Raw genomic sequence first — 15,801 nt, 5'->3', positions numbered from 1 at the left:
GCTAATGTGTCTTGGCTAAGGTGTCTTGGCTAATGTGTCTTGGCTAATGTGTCTTGGCTAAAGTGTCTTGGCTAAGGTGTCTTGGCTAAGGTGTCTTGGCTAAGGTGTCTTGGCTAATGTGTCTTGGCTAAGGTGTCTTGGCTAATGTGTCTTGGCTAATGTGTCTTGGCTAAGGTGTCTTGGCTAAGGTGCCTTGGCTAAGGTGTCTTGGCTAAGGTGTCTTGGCTAAGGTGTCTTGGCTAATGTGTCTTGGCTTATGTGTCTTGGCTAATGTGTCTTGGCTAAGGTGTCTTCGCTAATGTGTCTTGGCTAAGGTGTCTTGGCTAATGTGTCTTGGCTAAGGTGTCTCGGCTAATGTGTCTTGGCTAAGGTGTCTTGGCTAAGGTGTCTTGGCTAAGGTGTCTTGGCTAATGTGTCTTGGCTAAGGTGTCTTGGCTAAGGTGTCTCGGCTAATGTGTCTTGGCTAAGGTGTCTTGGCTAATGTGTCTTGGCTAAGGTGTCTTGGCTAATGTGTCTTGGCTAAAGTGTCTTGGCTAAGGTGTCTTGGCTAAGGTGTCTTGGCTAATGTGTCTTGGCTAAGGTGTCTTGGCTAAGGTGTCTCGGCTAATGTGTCTTGGCTAAGGTGTCTTGGCTAATGTGTCTTGGCTAAGGTGTCTTGGCTAATGTGTCTTGGCTAAGGTGTCTTGGCTAAGGTGTCTTGGCTAAGGTGTCTTGGCTAATGTGTCTTGGCTAAGGTGTCTTGGCTAAGGTGTCTCGGCTAATGTGTCTTCGCTAATGTGTCTTGGCTAAGGTGTCTTGGCTAATGTGTCTTGGCTAAGGTGTCTTGGCTAATGTGTCTTGGCTAAGGTGTCTTGGCTAAGGTGTCTTGGCTAATGTGTCTTGGCTAAGGTGTCTTGGCTAAGGTGTCTCGGCTAATGTGTCTTGGCTAAGGTGTCTTGGCTAATGTGTCTTGGCTAAGGTGTCTTGGCTAATGTGTCTTGGCTAAAGTGTCTTGGCTAAGGTGTCTTGGCTAAGGTGTCTTGGCTAAGGTGTCTTGGCTAAGGTGTCTTGGCTAAGGTGTCTTGGCTAATGTGTCTTGGCTAATGTGTCTTGGCTAATGTGTCTTGGCTAAGGTGTCTTGGCTAATGTGTCTTGGCTAAGGTGTCTCGGCTAATGTGTCTTGGCCAATGTGTCTTGGCTAAGGTGTCTTGGCTAATGTGTCTTGGCTAATGTGTCTTGGCTAATGTGTCTTGGCTAATGTGTCTTGGCTAATGTGTCTTGGCTAAGGTGTCTTGGCTAAGGTGTCTTGGCTAAGGTGTCTTGGCTAATGTGTCTTGGCTAAGGTGTCTTGGCTAATGTGTCTTGGCTAATGTGTCTTGGCTAAGGTGTCTTGGCTAATGTGTCTTGGCTAAGGTGTCTCGGCTATTGTGTCTTGGCTAATGTGTCTTGGCTAAGGTGTCTTGGCTAAAGTGTCTTGGCTTATGTGTCTTGGCTAAGGTGTCTTGGCTAATGTGTCTTGGCTAATGTGTCTTGGCTAAGGTGTCTTGGCTAATGTGTCTTGGCTAAGGTGTCTTGGCTAATGTGTCTTGGCTAATGTGTCTCGGCTAAGGTGTCGTGGCTAATGTGTCTTGGCTAATGTGTCTTGGCTAAGGTGCCTTGGCTAAGGTGTCTTGGCTAAGGTGTCTTGGCTAAGGTGTCTTGGCTAATGTGTCTTGGCTTATGTGTCTTGGCTAATGTGTCTTGGCTAAGGTGTCTTCGCTAATGTGTCTTGGCTAAGGTGTCTTGGCTAATGTGTCTTGGCCAAGGTGTCTTGGCTAATGTGTCTTGGCTAAGGTGTCTTGGCTAAGGTGTCTTGGCTAAGGTGTCTTGGCTAATGTGTCTTGGCTAAGGTGTCTTGGCCAAGGTGTCTCGGCTAATGTGTCTTGGCTAAGGTGTCTTGGCTAATGTGTCTTGGCTAAGGTGTCTCGGCTAAGGTGTCTTGGCTAATGTGTCTTGGCTAATGTGTCTTGGCTAAGGTGTCTTGGCTAATGTGTCTTGGCTAAGGTGTCTTGGCTAATGTGTCTTGGCTAATGTGTCTTGGCTAAGGTGTCTTGGCTAATGTGTCTTGGCTAAGGTGTCTTGGCTAATGTGTCTTGGCTAATGTGTCTTGGCTAAAGTGTCTTGGCTAAGGTGTCTTGGCTAAGGTGTCTTGGCTAATGTGTCTTGGCTAAGGTGTCTTGGCTAATGTGTCTTGGCTAATGTGTCTTGGCTAAGGTGTCTTGGCTAATGTGTCTTGGCTAAGGTGCCTTGGCTAAGGTGTCTTGGCTAAGGTGTCTCGGCTAAGGTGTCTTGGCTAATGTGTCTTGGCTAATGTGTCTTGGCTAAGGTGCCTTTTCTAAGGTGTCTTGGCTAAGGTGTCTTGGCTAATGTGTCTTGGCTAATGTGTCTTGGCTAAGGTGTCTTGTCTAATGTGTCTTGGCTAAGGTGTCTTGGCTAAGGTGTCTTGGCTAAGGTGTCTTGGCTAAGGTGTCTTGGCTAATGTGTCTTGGCTAAAGTGTCTTGGCTAAGGTGTCTTGGCTAAGGTGTCTTGGCTAAGGTGTCTTGGCTAAGGTGTCTTGGCTAAGGTGTCTTGGCTAATGTGTCTTGGCTAATGTGTCTTGGCTAATGTGTCTTGGCTAAGGTGTCTTGGCTAATGTGTCTTGGCTAAGGTGTCTCGGCTAATGTGTCTTGGCCAATGTGTCTTGGCTAAGGTGTCTTGGCTAATGTGTCTTGGCTAATGTGTCTTGGCTAATGTGTCTTGGCTAATGTGTCTTGGCTAATGTGTCTTGGCTAAGGTGTCTTGGCTAATGTGTCTTGGCTAAGGTGTCTCGGCTAATGTGTCTTGGCTAATGTGTCTTGGCTAAGGTGTCTTGGCTAATGTGTCTTGGCTAATGTGTCTTGGCTAAAGTGTCTTGGCTAAGGTGTCTTGGCTAAGGTGTCTTGGCTAATGTGTCTTGGCTAAGGTGTCTTGGCTAATGTGTCTTGGCTAATGTGTCTTGGCTAAGGTGTCTTGGCTAATGTGTCTTGGCTAAGGTGTCTCGGCTATTGTGTCTTGGCTAATGTGTCTTGGCTAAGGTGTCTTGGCTAAAGTGTCTTGGCTTATGTGTCTTGGCTAAGGTGTCTTGGCTAATGTGTCTTGGCTAATGTGTCTTGGCTAAGGTGTCTTGGCTAATGTGTCTTGGCTAAGGTGTCTTGGCTAATGTGTCTTGGCTAATGTGTCTCGGCTAAGGTGTCTTGGCTAATGTGTCTTGGCTAATGTGTCTTGGCTAAGGTGCCTTGGCTAAGGTGTCTTGGCTAAGGTGTCTTGGCTAATGTGTCTTGGCTAAGGTGTCTTGGCTAATGTGTCTTGGCTAAAGTGTCTTGGCTAAGGTGTCTTGGCTAAGGTGTCTTGGCTAAGGTGTCTTGGCTAATGTGTCTTGGCTAAGGTGTCTTGGCTAAGGTGTCTTGGCTAATGTGTCTTGGCTTATGTGTCTTGGCTAATGTGTCTTGGCTAAGGTGTCTTCGCTAATGTGTCTTGGCTAAGGTGTCTTGGCTAATGTGTCTTGGCTAAGGTGTCTTGGCTAATGTGTCTTGGCTAAGGTGTCTTGGCTAAGGTGTCTTGGCTAAGGTGTCTTGGCTAATGTGTCTTGGCTAAGGTGTCTTGGCTAAGGTGTCTCGGCTAATGTGTCTTGGCTAATGTGTCTTGGCTAAGGTGTCTTGGCTAAGGTGTCTTGGCTAATGTGTCTTGGCTAATGTGTCTTGGCTAATGTGTCTTGGCTAATGTGTCTTGGCTAATGTGTCTTGGCTAATGTGTCTTGGCTAATGTGTCTTGGCTAATGTGTCTTGGCTAATGTGTCTTGGCTAAGGTGTCTTGGCTAAGGTGTCTCGGCTAATGTGTCTTGGCTAATGTGTCTTGGCTAAGGTGTCTTGGCTAATGTGTCTTGGCTAAGGTGTCTTGGCTAAGGTGTCTTGGCTAAGGTGTCTTGGCTAAGGTGTCTTGGCTAAGGTGTCTTGGCTAATGTGTCTTGGCTTATGTGTCTTGGCTAATGTGTCTTGGCTAAGGTGTCTTCGCTAATGTGTCTTGGCTAAGGTGTCTTGGCTAAGGTGTCTCGGCTAATGTGTCTTGGCTAATGTGTCTTGGCTAAGGTGTCTTGGCTAAGGTGTCTTGGTTAAGGTGTCTTGGCTAAGGTGTCTTGGCTAAGGTGTCTTGGCTAAGGTGTCTTGGCTAAGGTGTCTTGGCTAAGGTGTCTTGGCTAAGGTGTCTTGGCTAAGGTGTCTTCGCTAATGTGTCTTGGCTAAGGTGTCTTGGCTAAGGTGTCTTGGCTAAGGTGTCTTGGCTAAGGTGTCTCGGCTAATGTGTCTTGGCGAATGTGTCTTGGCTAAGGTGTCTTGGCTAATGTGTCGTGGCTAATGTGTCGTGGCTAAGGTGTCTTGGCTAATGTGTCTTGGCTAAGGTGTCTTGGCTAATGTGTCTCGACTAATGTCTCTTGGCTAATGTGTCGTGGCTAATGCGTCTTGGCTAATGTGTCTCGACTAATGTCTCTTGGCTAATGTGTCGTGGCTAATGCGTCTTGGCTAATGTGTCTTGGCTAATGTGTCTTGGCTAATGTGTCTTGGCTAATGTGTCTTGGCTAAGGTGTCTTGGCTAAGGTGTCTTGGCTAAGGTGTCTTGGCTAATGTGTCTTGGCTAAGGTGTCTTGGCTAAGGTGTCTTGGCTAAGGTGTCTTGGCTAATGTGTCTTGGCTAATGTGTCTTGGCTAAGGTGTCTTGACTAATGTGTCTTGGCTAAAGTGTCTCGGCTAATGTGTCTTGGCTAATGTGTCTTGGCTAAGGTGTCTTGGCTAATGTGTCTTGGCTAATGTGTCTTGGCTAATGTGTCTTGGCTAATGTGTCTTGGCTAAAGTGTCTTGGCTAAGGTGTCTTGGCTAAGGTGTCTTGGCTAAGGTGTCTTGGCTAATGTGTCTTGGCTAAGGTGTCTTGGCTAATGTGTCTTGGCTAATGTGTCTTGGCTAAGGTGTCTTGGCTAATGTGTCTTGGCTAATGTGTCTTGGCTAAGGTGTCTTGGCTAATGTGGCTTAGCTAAGGTGTCTTGGCTAAGGTGTCTTGGCTAATGTGTCTTGGCTAAGGTGTCTTGGCTAAGGTGTCTTGGCTAAGGTGTCTCGGCTAATGTGTCTTGGCTAATGTGTCTTGGCTAAGGTGTCTTGGCTAAGGTGTCTTGGCTAAGGTGTCTTGGCTAATGTGTCTTGGCTAATATGTCTTGGCTAATGTGTCTTGGCTAAGGTGTCTTGGCTAATGTGTCTTGGCTAAGGTGTCTTGGCTAAGGTGTCTTGGCTAATGTGTCTCGGCTAAGGTGTCTTGGCTAATTTGTCTTGGCTAATGTGTCTTGGCTAAGGTGCCTTGGCTAAGGTGTCTTGGCTAAGGTGTCTTGGCTAATGTGTCTTGGCTAATGTGTCTTGGCTAAGGTGTCTTGGCTAATGTGTCTTGGCTAAGGTGTCTTGTCTAAGGTGTCTTGGCTAAGGTGTCTTGGCTAAGGTGTCTTGGCTAATGTGTCTTGGCTAAGGTGTCTTGGCTAAGGTGTCTTGGCTAATGTGTCTTGGCTAAAGTGTCTTGGCTAAGGTGTCTTGGCTAAGGTGTCTTGGCTAATGTGTCTTGGCTAAGGTGTCTTGGCTAATGTGTCTTGGCTAATGTGTCTTGGCTAAGGTGTCTTAGCTAATGTGTCTTAGCTAAGGTGTCTTGGCTAAGGTGTCTTGGCTAATGTGTCTTGGCTAAGGTGTCTTGGCTAAGGTGTCTTGGCTAAGGTGTCTCGGCTATTGTGTCTTGGCTAATGTGTCTTGGCTAAGGTGTCTTGGCTAAAGTGTCTTGGCTTATGTGTCTTGGCTAAGGTGTCTTGGCTAATGTGTCTTGGCTAATGTGTCTTGGCTAAGGTGTCTTGGCTAATGTGTCTTGGCTAAGGTGTCTTGGCTAATGTGTCTTGGCTAATGTGTCTCGGCTAAGGTGTCTTGGCTAATGTGTCTTGGCTAATGTGTCTTGGCTAAGGTGCCTTGGCTAAGGTGTCTTGGCTAAGGTGTCTTGGCTAAGGTGTCTTGGCTAATGTGTCTTGGCTAAGGTGTCTTGGCTAATGTGTCTTGGCTAAGGTGTCTTGGCTAATGTGTCTTGGCTAAGGTGTCTTGGCTAAGGTGTCTTGGCTAAGGTGTCTTGGCTAAGGTGTCTTGGCTAAGGTGTCATGGCTAATGTGTCTTGGCTAAGGTGTCTTGGCTAATGTATCTTGGCTAAAGTGTCTTGGCTAAGGTGTCTTGGCTAAGGTGTCTTGGCTAATGTGTCTTGGCTAAGGTGTCTTGGCTAAGGGGTCTTGGCTAATGTGTCTTGGCTAATGTGTCTTGGCTAATGTGTCTTGGCTAAGGTGTCTTGGCTAATGTGTCTTGGCTAAGGTGTCTCGGCTAATGTGTCTTGGCTAATGTGTCTTGGCTAAGGTGTCTTGGCTAATGTGTCTTGGCTAAGGTGTCTTGGCTAAGGTGTCTTGGCTAAGGTGTCTTGGCTAAGGTGTCTTGGCTAAGGTGTCTTGGCTAAAGTGTCTTGGCTAATGTGTCTTGGCTAATGTGTCTTGGCTAATGTGTCTTGGCTAATGTGTCTTGGCTAATGTGTCTTGGCTCAGGTGTCTTGGCTAATGTGTCTTAGCTAAGGTGTCTTGGCTAATGTGTCTTGGCTAAGGTGTCTCGGCTAATGTGTTTTGGCTAATGTGTCTTGGCTAAGGTGTCTTGGCTAATGTGTCTTGGCTAATGTGTCTTGGCTAATGTGTCTTGGCTAATGTGTCTTGGCTAAGGTGTCTTGGCTAATGTGTCTTGGCTAAGGTGTCTTGGCTAAGGTGTCTTGGCTAAGGTGTCTTGGCTAAGGTGTCTTGGCTAAGGTGTCATGGCTAATGTGTCTTGGCTAAGGTGTCTTGGCTAATGTGTCTTGGCTAAAGTGTCTTGGCTAAGGTGTCTTGGCTAAGGTGTCTTGGCTAATGTGTCTTGGCTAAGGTGTCTTGGCTAATGTGTCTTGGCTAATGTGTCTTGGCTAATGTGTCTTGGCTAATGTGTCTTGGCTAAAGTGTCTTGGCTAAGGTGTCTTGGCTAAGGTGTCTTGGCTAAGGTGTCTTGGCTAATGTGTCTTGGCTAAGGTGTCTTGGCTAATGTGTCTTGGCTAATGTGTCTTGGCTAAGGTGTCTTGGCTAATGTGTCTTGGCTAATGTGTCTTGGCTAAGGTGTCTTGGCTAATGTGGCTTAGCTAAGGTGTCTTGGCTAAGGTGTCTTGGCTAATGTGTCTTGGCTAAGGTGTCTTGGCTAAGGTGTCTTGGCTAAGGTGTCTCGGCTAATGTGTCTTGGCTAATGTGTCTTGGCTAAGGTGTCTTGGCTAAGGTGTCTTGGCTAAGGTGTCTTGGCTAAGGTGTCTTGGCTAAGGTGTCTTGGCTAAGGTGTCTTGGCTAAGGTGTCTTGGCTAAGGTGTCATGGCTAATGTGTCTTGGCTAAGGTGTCTTGGCTAATGTGTCTTGGCTAAAGTGTCTTGGCTAAGGTGTCTTGGCTAAGGTGTCTTGGCTAATGTGTCTTGGCTAAGGTGTCTTGGCTAAGGGGTCTTGGCTAATGTGTCTTGGCTAATGTGTCTTGGCTAATGTGTCTTGGCTAAGGTGTCTTGGCTAATGTGTCTTGGCTAAGGTGTCTCGGCTAATGTGTCTTGGCTAATGTGTCTTGGCTAAGGTGTCTTGGCTAATGTGTCTTGGCTAAGGTGTCTTGGCTAAGGTGTCTTGGCTAAGGTGTCTTGGCTAAGGTGTCTTGGCTAAAGTGTCTTGGCTAATGTGTCTTGGCTAAGGTGTCTTGGCTAATGTGTCTTGGCTAATGTGTCTTGGCTAATGTGTCTTGGCTAATGTGTCTTGGCTAATGTGTCTTAGCTAAGGTGTCTTGGCTAATGTGTCTTGGCTAAGGTGTCTCGGCTAATGTGTTTTGGCTAATGTGTCTTGGCTAAGGTGTCTTGGCTAATGTGTCTTGGCTAATGTGTCTTGGCTAATGTGTCTTGGCTAAGGTGTCTTGGCTAAGGTGTCTTGGCTAAGGTGTCTTGGCTAATGTGTCTTGGCTAAGGTGTCTTGGCTAAGGTGTCTTGGCTAATGTGTCTTGGCTAATGTGTCTTGGCTAATGTGTCTTAGCTAAAGTGTCTTGGCTATGGTGTCTTGGCTAAGGTGTCTTGGCTAATGTGTCTTGGCTAAGGTGTCTTGGCTAATGTGTCTTGGCTAAGGTGTCTTGGCTAATGTGTCTTGGCTAAGGTGTCTTGGCTAATGTGTCTTGGCTAATGTGTCTTGGCTAAGGTGTCTTGGCTAAGGTGTCTTGGCTAAGGTGTCTTGGCTAATGTGTCTTGGCTAAGGTGTCTTGGCTAAGGTGTCTCGGCTAATGTGTCTTGGCTAATGTGTCTTGGCTAAGGTGTCTTGCCTAAGGTGTCTTGGCTAATGTGTCTTGGCTAATGTGTCTTGGCTAATGTGTCTTGGCTAATGTGTCTTGGCTAAGGTGTCTTGGCTAATGTGTCTTGGCTAAGGTGTCTTGGCTAAGGTGTCTTGGCTAATGTGTCTCGGCAAATGTGTCTTGGCTAATGTGTCTTGGCTAAGGTGTCTTGGCTAATGTGTCTTGGCTAATGTGTCTTGGCTAAGGTGTCTTGGCTAATGTGTCTTGGCTAATGTGTCTTGGCTAAGGTGTCTTGGCTAATGTGTCTTGGCTAATGTGTCTTGGCTAAGGTGTCTTGACTAAGGTGTCTTGGCTGATGTGTCTTGGCTAATGTGTCTTGGCTAAGGTGTCTTGGCTAAGGTGTCTTGGCTAATGTGTCTTGGCTAAGGTGTCTTGGCTAATGTGTCTTGGCTAATGTGTCTTGGCTAAGGTGTCTTGGCTAATGTGTCTTGGCTAAGGTGTCTTGGCTAATGTGTCTTGGCTAATGTGTCTTGGCTAATGTATCTTGGCTAATGTGTCTTGGCTAAGGTGTCTTGGCTAAGGTGTCATGGTTAATGTGTCTTGGCTAATGTGTCTTGGCTAATGTGTCTTGGCTAAGGTGTCTTGGCTAAGGTGTCTTGGCTAAGGTGTCTCGGCTAATGTGTCTTGGCTAATGTGTCTTGGCTAATGTGTCTTGGCTAATGTGTCTTGGCTAATGTGTCTTGGCTAAGGTGTCTTGGCTAATGTGTCTTGGCTAAGGTGTCTTGGCTAATGTGTCTTGGCTAATGTGTCTTGGCTAAGGTGTCTTGGCTAAGGTGTCTTCGCTAAGGTGTCTTGGCTAATGTGTCTTGGCTAACGTGTCTTGGCTAAGGTGTCTTCGCTAATGTGTCTTGGCTAAGGTGTCTTGGCTAATGTGTCTTGGCTAAGGTGTCTTGGCTAATGTGTCTTGGCTAATGTGTCTTGGCTAATGTGTCCTGGCTAATGTGTCTTGGCTAATGTGTCTTGGCTAATGTGTCTTGGCTAAGGTGTCTTGGCTAATGTGTCTTGGCTAAGGTGTCTTGGCTAAGGTGTCTTGGCTAATGTGTCTTGGCTAATGTGTCTTGGCTAATGTGTCTTGGCTAAGGTGTCTTGGCTAATGTGTCTTGGCTAAGGTGTCTTGGCTAAGGTGTCTTGGCTAAGGTGTCTTGGCTAATGTGTCTTGGCTAAGGTGTCTTGGCTAATGTGTCTCGGCTAATGTGTCTTGGCTAATGTGTCTTGGCTAAGGTGTCTTGGCTAAGGTGTCTTGGCTAATGTGTCTTGGCTAATGTGTCTTGGCTAAGGTGTCTTGGCTAAGGTGTCTTGGCTAATGTGTCTTGGCTAAGGTGTCTTGGCTAAGGTGTCTTGGCTAATGTGTCTCGCCTAATGTGTCTTGGCTAATGTGTCTTGGCTAAGGTGTCTTGGCTAAGGTGTCTTGGCTAAGGTGTCTCGGCTAATGTGTCTTGGCTAATGTGTCTTGGCTAAGGTGTCTTGGCTAAGGTGTCTTGGCTAATGTGTCTTGGCTAAGGTGTCTTGGCTAAGGTGTCTTGGCTAATGTGTCTTGGCTAAGGTGTCTTGGCTAATGTGTCTTGGCTAAGGTGTCTTGGCTAATGTGTCTTGGCTAAGGTGTCTTGGCTAAGGTGTCTTGGCTAATGTGTCTTGGCTAAGGTGTCTTGGCTAAGGTGTCTTCGCTAATGTGTCTTGGCTAAGGTGTCTTGGCTAATGTGTCTTGGCTAAGGTGTCTTGGCTAATGTGTCTTGGCTAATGTGTCTTGGCTAATGTGTCTCGGCTAATGTGTCTTGGCTAATGTGTCTTGGCTAATGTGTCTTGGCTAAGGTGTCTTGGCTAATGTGTCTTGGCTAAGGTGTCTTGGCTAAGGTGTCTTGGCTAATGTGTCTTGGCTAATGTGTCTTGGCTAATGTGTCTTGGCTAATGTGTCTTGGCTAAGGTGTCTTGGCTAAGGTGTCTTCGCTAAGGTGTCTTGGCTAATGTGTCTTGGCTAAGGTGTCTTGGCTAATGTGTCTTGGCTAAGGTGTCTCGGCTAATGTGTCTTGGCTAATGTGTCTTGGCTAAGGTGTCTTGACTAAGGTGTCTTGGCTGATGTGTCTTGGCTAATGTGTCTTGGCTAAGGTGTCTTGGCTAAGGTGTCTTGACTAATGTGTCTTGGCTAAGGTGTCTTTTCTAATGTGTCTTGGCTAATGTGTCTTGGCTAAGGTGTCTTGGCTAATGTGTCTCGGCTAAGGTGTCTTGGCTAATTTGTCTTGGCTAATGTGTCTTGGCTAATGTATCTTGGCTAATGTGTCTTGGCTAAGGTGTCTTGGCTAAGGTGTCTTGGCTAAGGTGTCTTGGCTAAGGTGTCTTGGCTAATGTGTCTTGGCTAATGTGTCTTGGCTAATGTGTCTTGGCTAATGTGTCTTGGCTAAGGTGTCTTGGCTAATGTGTCTTGGCTAAGGTGTCTTGGCTAAGGTGTCTTGGCTAATGTGTCTCGACTAATGTGTCTTGGCTAAGGTGTCATGGCTAATGTGTCTTGGCTAATGTGTCTTGGCTAATGTGTCTTGGCTAAGGTGTCATGGCTAATGTGTCTTGGCTAATGTGTCTTGGCTAATGTGTCTTGGCTAATGTGTCTTGGCTAAGGTGTCTTGGCTAAGGTGTCTTGGCTAAGGTGTCTTGGCTAAGGTGTCTTGGCTAATGTGTCTTGGCTAAGGTGTCTTGGCTAAGGTGTCTTGGCTAAGGTGTCTTGGCTAATGTGTCTTGGCTAATGTGTCTTGGCTAATGTGCCTTGGCTAAGGTGTCTTGGCTAATGTGTCTTGGCTAAGGTGTCTTGGCTAAGGTGTCTTGGCTAATGTGTCTCGACTAATGTGTCTTGGCTAAGGTGTCATGGCTAATGTGTCTTGGCTAATGTGTCTTGGCTAATGTGTCTTGGCTAATGTGTCTTGGCTAAGGTGTCTTGGCTAATGTGTCTTGGCTAAGGTGTCTTGGCTAAGGTGTCTTGGCTAATGTGTCTCGACTAATGTGTCTTGGCTAAGGTGTCTTGGCTAATGTGTCTTGGCTAATGTGTCTTGGCTAATGTGTCTTGGCTAAGGTGTCATGGCTAATGTGTCTTGGCTAAGGTGTCTTGGCTAATGTGTCTTGGCTAATGTGTCTTGGCTAAGGTGTCTTGGCTAAGGTGTCTTGGCTAAGGTGTCTTGGCTAAGGTGTCTTGGCTAATGTGTCTTGGCTAAGGTGTCTTGGCTAAGGTGTCTTGGCTAAGGTGTCTTGGCTAATGTGTCTTGGCTAATGTGTCTTGGCTAATGTGTCTTGGCTAAGGTGTCTTGGCTAATGTGTCTTGGCTAAGGTGTCTTGGCTAAGGTGTCTTGGCTAATGTGTCTTGACTAATGTGTCTTGGCTAAGGTGTCATGGCTAATGTGTCTTGGCTAATGTGTCTTGGCTAATGTGTCTTGGCTAAGGTGTCATGGCTAATGTGTCTTGGCTAATGTGTCTTGGCTAATGTGTCTTGGCTAAGGTGTCTTGGCTAAGGTGTCTTGGCTAAGGTGTCTCGGCTAATGTGTCTTGGCTAATGTGTCTTGGCTAATGTGTCTTGGCTAATGTGTCTTGGCTAATGTGTCTTGGCTAAGGTGTCTTGGCTAATGTGTCTTGGCTAAGGTGTCTTGGCTAATGTGTCTTGGCTAATGTGTCTTGGCTAAGGTGTCTTGGCTAAGGTGTCTTCGCTAAGGTGTCTTGGCTAATGTGTCTTGGCTAAGGTGTCTTGGCTAAGGTGTCTTCGCTAATGTGTCTTGGCTAAGGTGTCTTGGCTAATGTGTCTTGGCTAAGGTGTCTTGGCTAATGTGTCTTGGCTAATGTGTCTTGGCTAATGTGTCTCGGCTAATGTGTCTTGGCTAATGTGTCTTGGCTAATGTGTCTTGGCTAAGGTGTCTTGGCTAATGTGTCTTGGCTAAGGTGTCTTGGCTAAGGTGTCTTGGCTAATGTGTCTTGGCTAATGTGTCTTGGCTAATGTGTCTTGGCTAAGGTGTCTTGGCTAATGTGTCTTGGCTAAGGTGTCTTGGCTAAGGTGTCTTGGCTAAGGTGTCTTGGCTAATGTGTCTTGGCTAAGGTGTCTTGGCTAATGTGTCTCGGCTAATGTGTCTTGGCTAATGTGTCTTGGCTAAGGTGTCTTGGCTAAGGTGTCTTGGCTAATGTGTCTTGGCTAATGTGTCTTGGCTAAGGTGTCTTGGCTAAGGTGTCTTGGCTAATGTGTCTTGGCTAAGGTGTCTTGGCTAAGGTGTCTTGGCTAATGTGTCTCGCCTAATGTGTCTTGGCTAATGTGTCTTGGCTAAGGTGTCTTGGCTAAGGTGTCTTGGCTAAGGTGTCTCGGCTAATGTGTCTAGGCTAATGTGTCTTGGCTAAGGTGTCTTGGCTAAGGTGTCTTGGCTAATGTGTCTTGGCTAAGGTGTCTTGGCTAAGGTGTCTTGGCTAATGTGTCTTGGCTAATGTGTCTTGGCTAATGTGTCTTGGCTAAGGTGTCTTGGCTAATGTGTCTTGGCTAAGGTGTCTTGGCTAAGGTGTCTTGGCTAATGTGTCTTGGCTAAGGTGTCTTGGCTAAGGTGTCTTCGCTAATGTGTCTTGGCTAAGGTGTCTTGGCTAATGTGTCTTGGCTAAGGTGTCTTGGCTAATGTGTCTTGGCTAATGTGTCTTGGCTAATGTGTCTCGGCTAATGTGTCTTGGCTAATGTGTCTTGGCTAATGTGTCTTGGCTAAGGTGTCTTGGCTTATGTGTCTTGGCTAAGGTGTCTTGGCTAAGGTGTCTTGGCTAATGTGTCTTGGCTAATGTGTCTTGGCTAATGTGTCTTGGCTAATGTGTCTTGGCTAAGGTGTCTTGGCTAATGTGTCTCGCCTAATGTGTCTTGGCTAATGTGTCTTGGCTAAGGTGTCTTGGCTAAGGTGTCTTGGCTAATGTGTCTTGGCTAAGGTGTCTTGGCTAATGTGTCTTGGCTAAGGTGTCTTGACTAAGGTGTCTTGGCTGATGTGTCTTGGCTAATGTGTCTTGGCTAAGGTGTCTTGGCTAAGGTGTCTTGGCTAATGTGTCTTGGCTAAGGTGTCTTGGCTAATGTGTCTTGGCTAATGTGTCTTGGCTAAGGTGTCTTGGCTAATGTGTCTTGGCTAAGGTGTCTTGGCTAATGTGTCTTGGCTAATGTGTCTTGGCTAATGTATCTTGGCTAATGTGTCTTGGCTAAGGTGTCTTGGCTAAGGTGTCATGGCTAATGTGTCTTGGCTAATGTGTCTTGGCTAATGTGTCTTGGCTAAGGTGTCTTGGCTAAGGTGTCTTGGCTAAGGTGTCTCGGCTAATGTGTCTTGGCTAATGTGTCTTGGCTAATGTGTCTTGGCTAATGTGTCTTGGCTAATGTGTCTTGGCTAAGGTGTCTTGGCTAATGTGTCTTGGCTAAGGTGTCTTGGCTAATGTGTTTTGGCTAATGTGTCTTGGCTAAGGTGTCTTGGCTAAGGTGTCTTCGCTAAGGTGTCTTGGCTAATGTGTCTTGGCTAAGGTGTCTTGGCTAAGGTGTCTTCGCTAATGTGTCTTGGCTAAGGTGTCTTGGCTAATGTGTCTTGGCTAAGGTGTCTTGGCTAATGTGTCTTGGCTAATGTGTCTTGGCTAATGTGTCTCGGCCAATGCGTCTTGGCTAATGTGTCTTGGCTAATGTGTCTTGGCTAAGGTGTCTTGGCTAATGTGTCTTGGCTAAGGTGTCTTGGCTAAGGTGTCTTGGCTAATGTGTCTTGGCTAATGTGTCTTGGCTAATGTGTCTTGGCTAAGGTGTCTTGGCTAATGTGTCTTGGCTAAGGTGTCTTGGCTAAGGTGTCTTGGCTAAGGTGTCTTGGCTAATGTGTCTCGGCTAATGTGTCTTGGCTAATGTGTCTTGGCTAAGGTGTCTTGGCTAAGGTGTCTTGGCTAATGTGTCTTGGCTAATGTGTCTTGGCTAAGGTGTCTTGGCTAAGGTGTCTTGGCTAATGTGTCTTGGCTAAGGTGTCTTGGCTAAGGTGTCTTGGCTAATGTGTCTCGCCTAATGTGTCTTGGCTAATGTGTCTTGGCTAAGGTGTCTTGGCTAAGGTGTCTTGGCTAAGGTGTCTCGGCTAATGTGTCTTGGCTAATGTGTCTTGGCTAAGGTGTCTTGGCTAAGGTGTCTTGGCTAATGTGTCTTGGCTAAGGTGTCTTGTCTATGGTGTCTTGGCTAATGTGTCTTGGCTAATGTGTCTTGGCTAATGTGTCTTGGCTAAGGTGTCTTGGCTAATGTGTCTTGGCTAAGGTGTCTTGGCTAAGGTGTCTTGGCTAATGTGTCTTGGCTAAGGTGTCTTGGCTAAGGTGTCTTCGCTAATGTGTCTTGGCTAAGGTGTCTTGGCTAATGTGTCTTGGCTAAGGTGTCTTGGCTAATGTGTCTTGGCTAAGGTGTCTTGGCTAATGTGTCTTGGCTAATGTGTCTTGGCTAAGGTGTCTTGGCTAATGTGTCTTGGCTAAGGTGTCTTGGCTAAGGTGTCTTCGCTAATGTGTCTTGGCTAAGGTGTCTTGGCTAATGTGTCTTGGCTAAGGTGTCTTGGCTAAGGTGTCTTGGCTAATGTGTCTTGGCTAAGGTGTCTTGGCTAATGTGTCTTGGCTAAGGTGTCTTGGCTAAGGTGTCTTGGCTAATGTGTCTTGGCTAAGGTGTCTTGGCTAAGGTGTCTTGGCTAATGTGTCTTGGCTAATGTGTCTTGGCTAAGGTGTCTTGGCTAAGGTGTCTTGGCTAATGTGTCTTGGCTAAGGTGTCTTGGCTAAGGTGTCTTGGCTAATGTGTCTCGCCTAATGTGTCTTGGCTAATGTGTCTTGGCTAAGGTGTCTTGGCTAAGGTGTCTTGGCTAAGGTGTCTCGGCTAATGTGTCTTGGCTAATGTGTCTTGGCTAAGGTGTCTTGGCTAAGGTGTCTTGGCTAATGTGTCTTGGCTAAGGTGTCTTGGCTAATGTGTCTTGGCTAAGGTGCCTTGGCTAAGGTGTCTTGGCTAAGGTGTCTCGGCTAAGGTGTCTTGGCTAATGTGTCTTGGCTAATGTGTCTTGGCTAAGGTGCCTTGGCTAAGGTGTCTTGGCTAAGGTGTCTTGGCTAATGTGTCTTGGCTAATGTGTCTTGGCTAAGGTGTCTTGGCTAATGTGTCTTGGCTAATGTGTCTTGGCTAATGTGTCTTGGCTAATGTGTCTTGGCTAAAGTGTCTTGGCTAAGGTGTCTTGGCTAAGGTGTCTTGGCTAATGTGTCTTGGCTAAGGTGTCTTGGCTAATGTGTCTTGGCTAATGTGTCTTGGCTAAGGTGTCTTGGCTAATGTGTCTTGGCTAAGGTGCCTTGGCTAAGGTGTCTTGGCTAAGGTGTCTCGGCTAAGGTG

At 46.6% G+C, this 15,801-nt stretch overlaps 1 long non-coding RNA gene across 1 annotated transcript in view; it reads left to right on the top strand.

Moving 5' to 3' along the window:
- The first annotated feature begins 7,491 nt into the window (after positions 1-7,491).
- The window catches only part of LOC125774535 (uncharacterized), a 35,605-nt gene continuing 27,295 nt past the window's right edge, over positions 7,492-15,801 (top strand). The window contains exon 1 of the long non-coding RNA XR_007421019.1: positions 7,492-7,902. This is a non-coding gene — a long non-coding RNA (uncharacterized LOC125774535). The remainder of the gene's footprint in view (positions 7,903-15,801) is intronic.

The sequence above is a fragment of the Anopheles funestus genome, unplaced genomic scaffold (assembly GCF_943734845.2).
Source record: "Anopheles funestus unplaced genomic scaffold, idAnoFuneDA-416_04 scaffold_19_ctg1, whole genome shotgun sequence".
Taxonomy (NCBI): domain Eukaryota; kingdom Metazoa; phylum Arthropoda; class Insecta; order Diptera; family Culicidae; genus Anopheles; species Anopheles funestus.
Note: the sequence above shows the minus strand (reverse complement) of the source record. Positions and strands in the feature narration are given on the sequence as shown.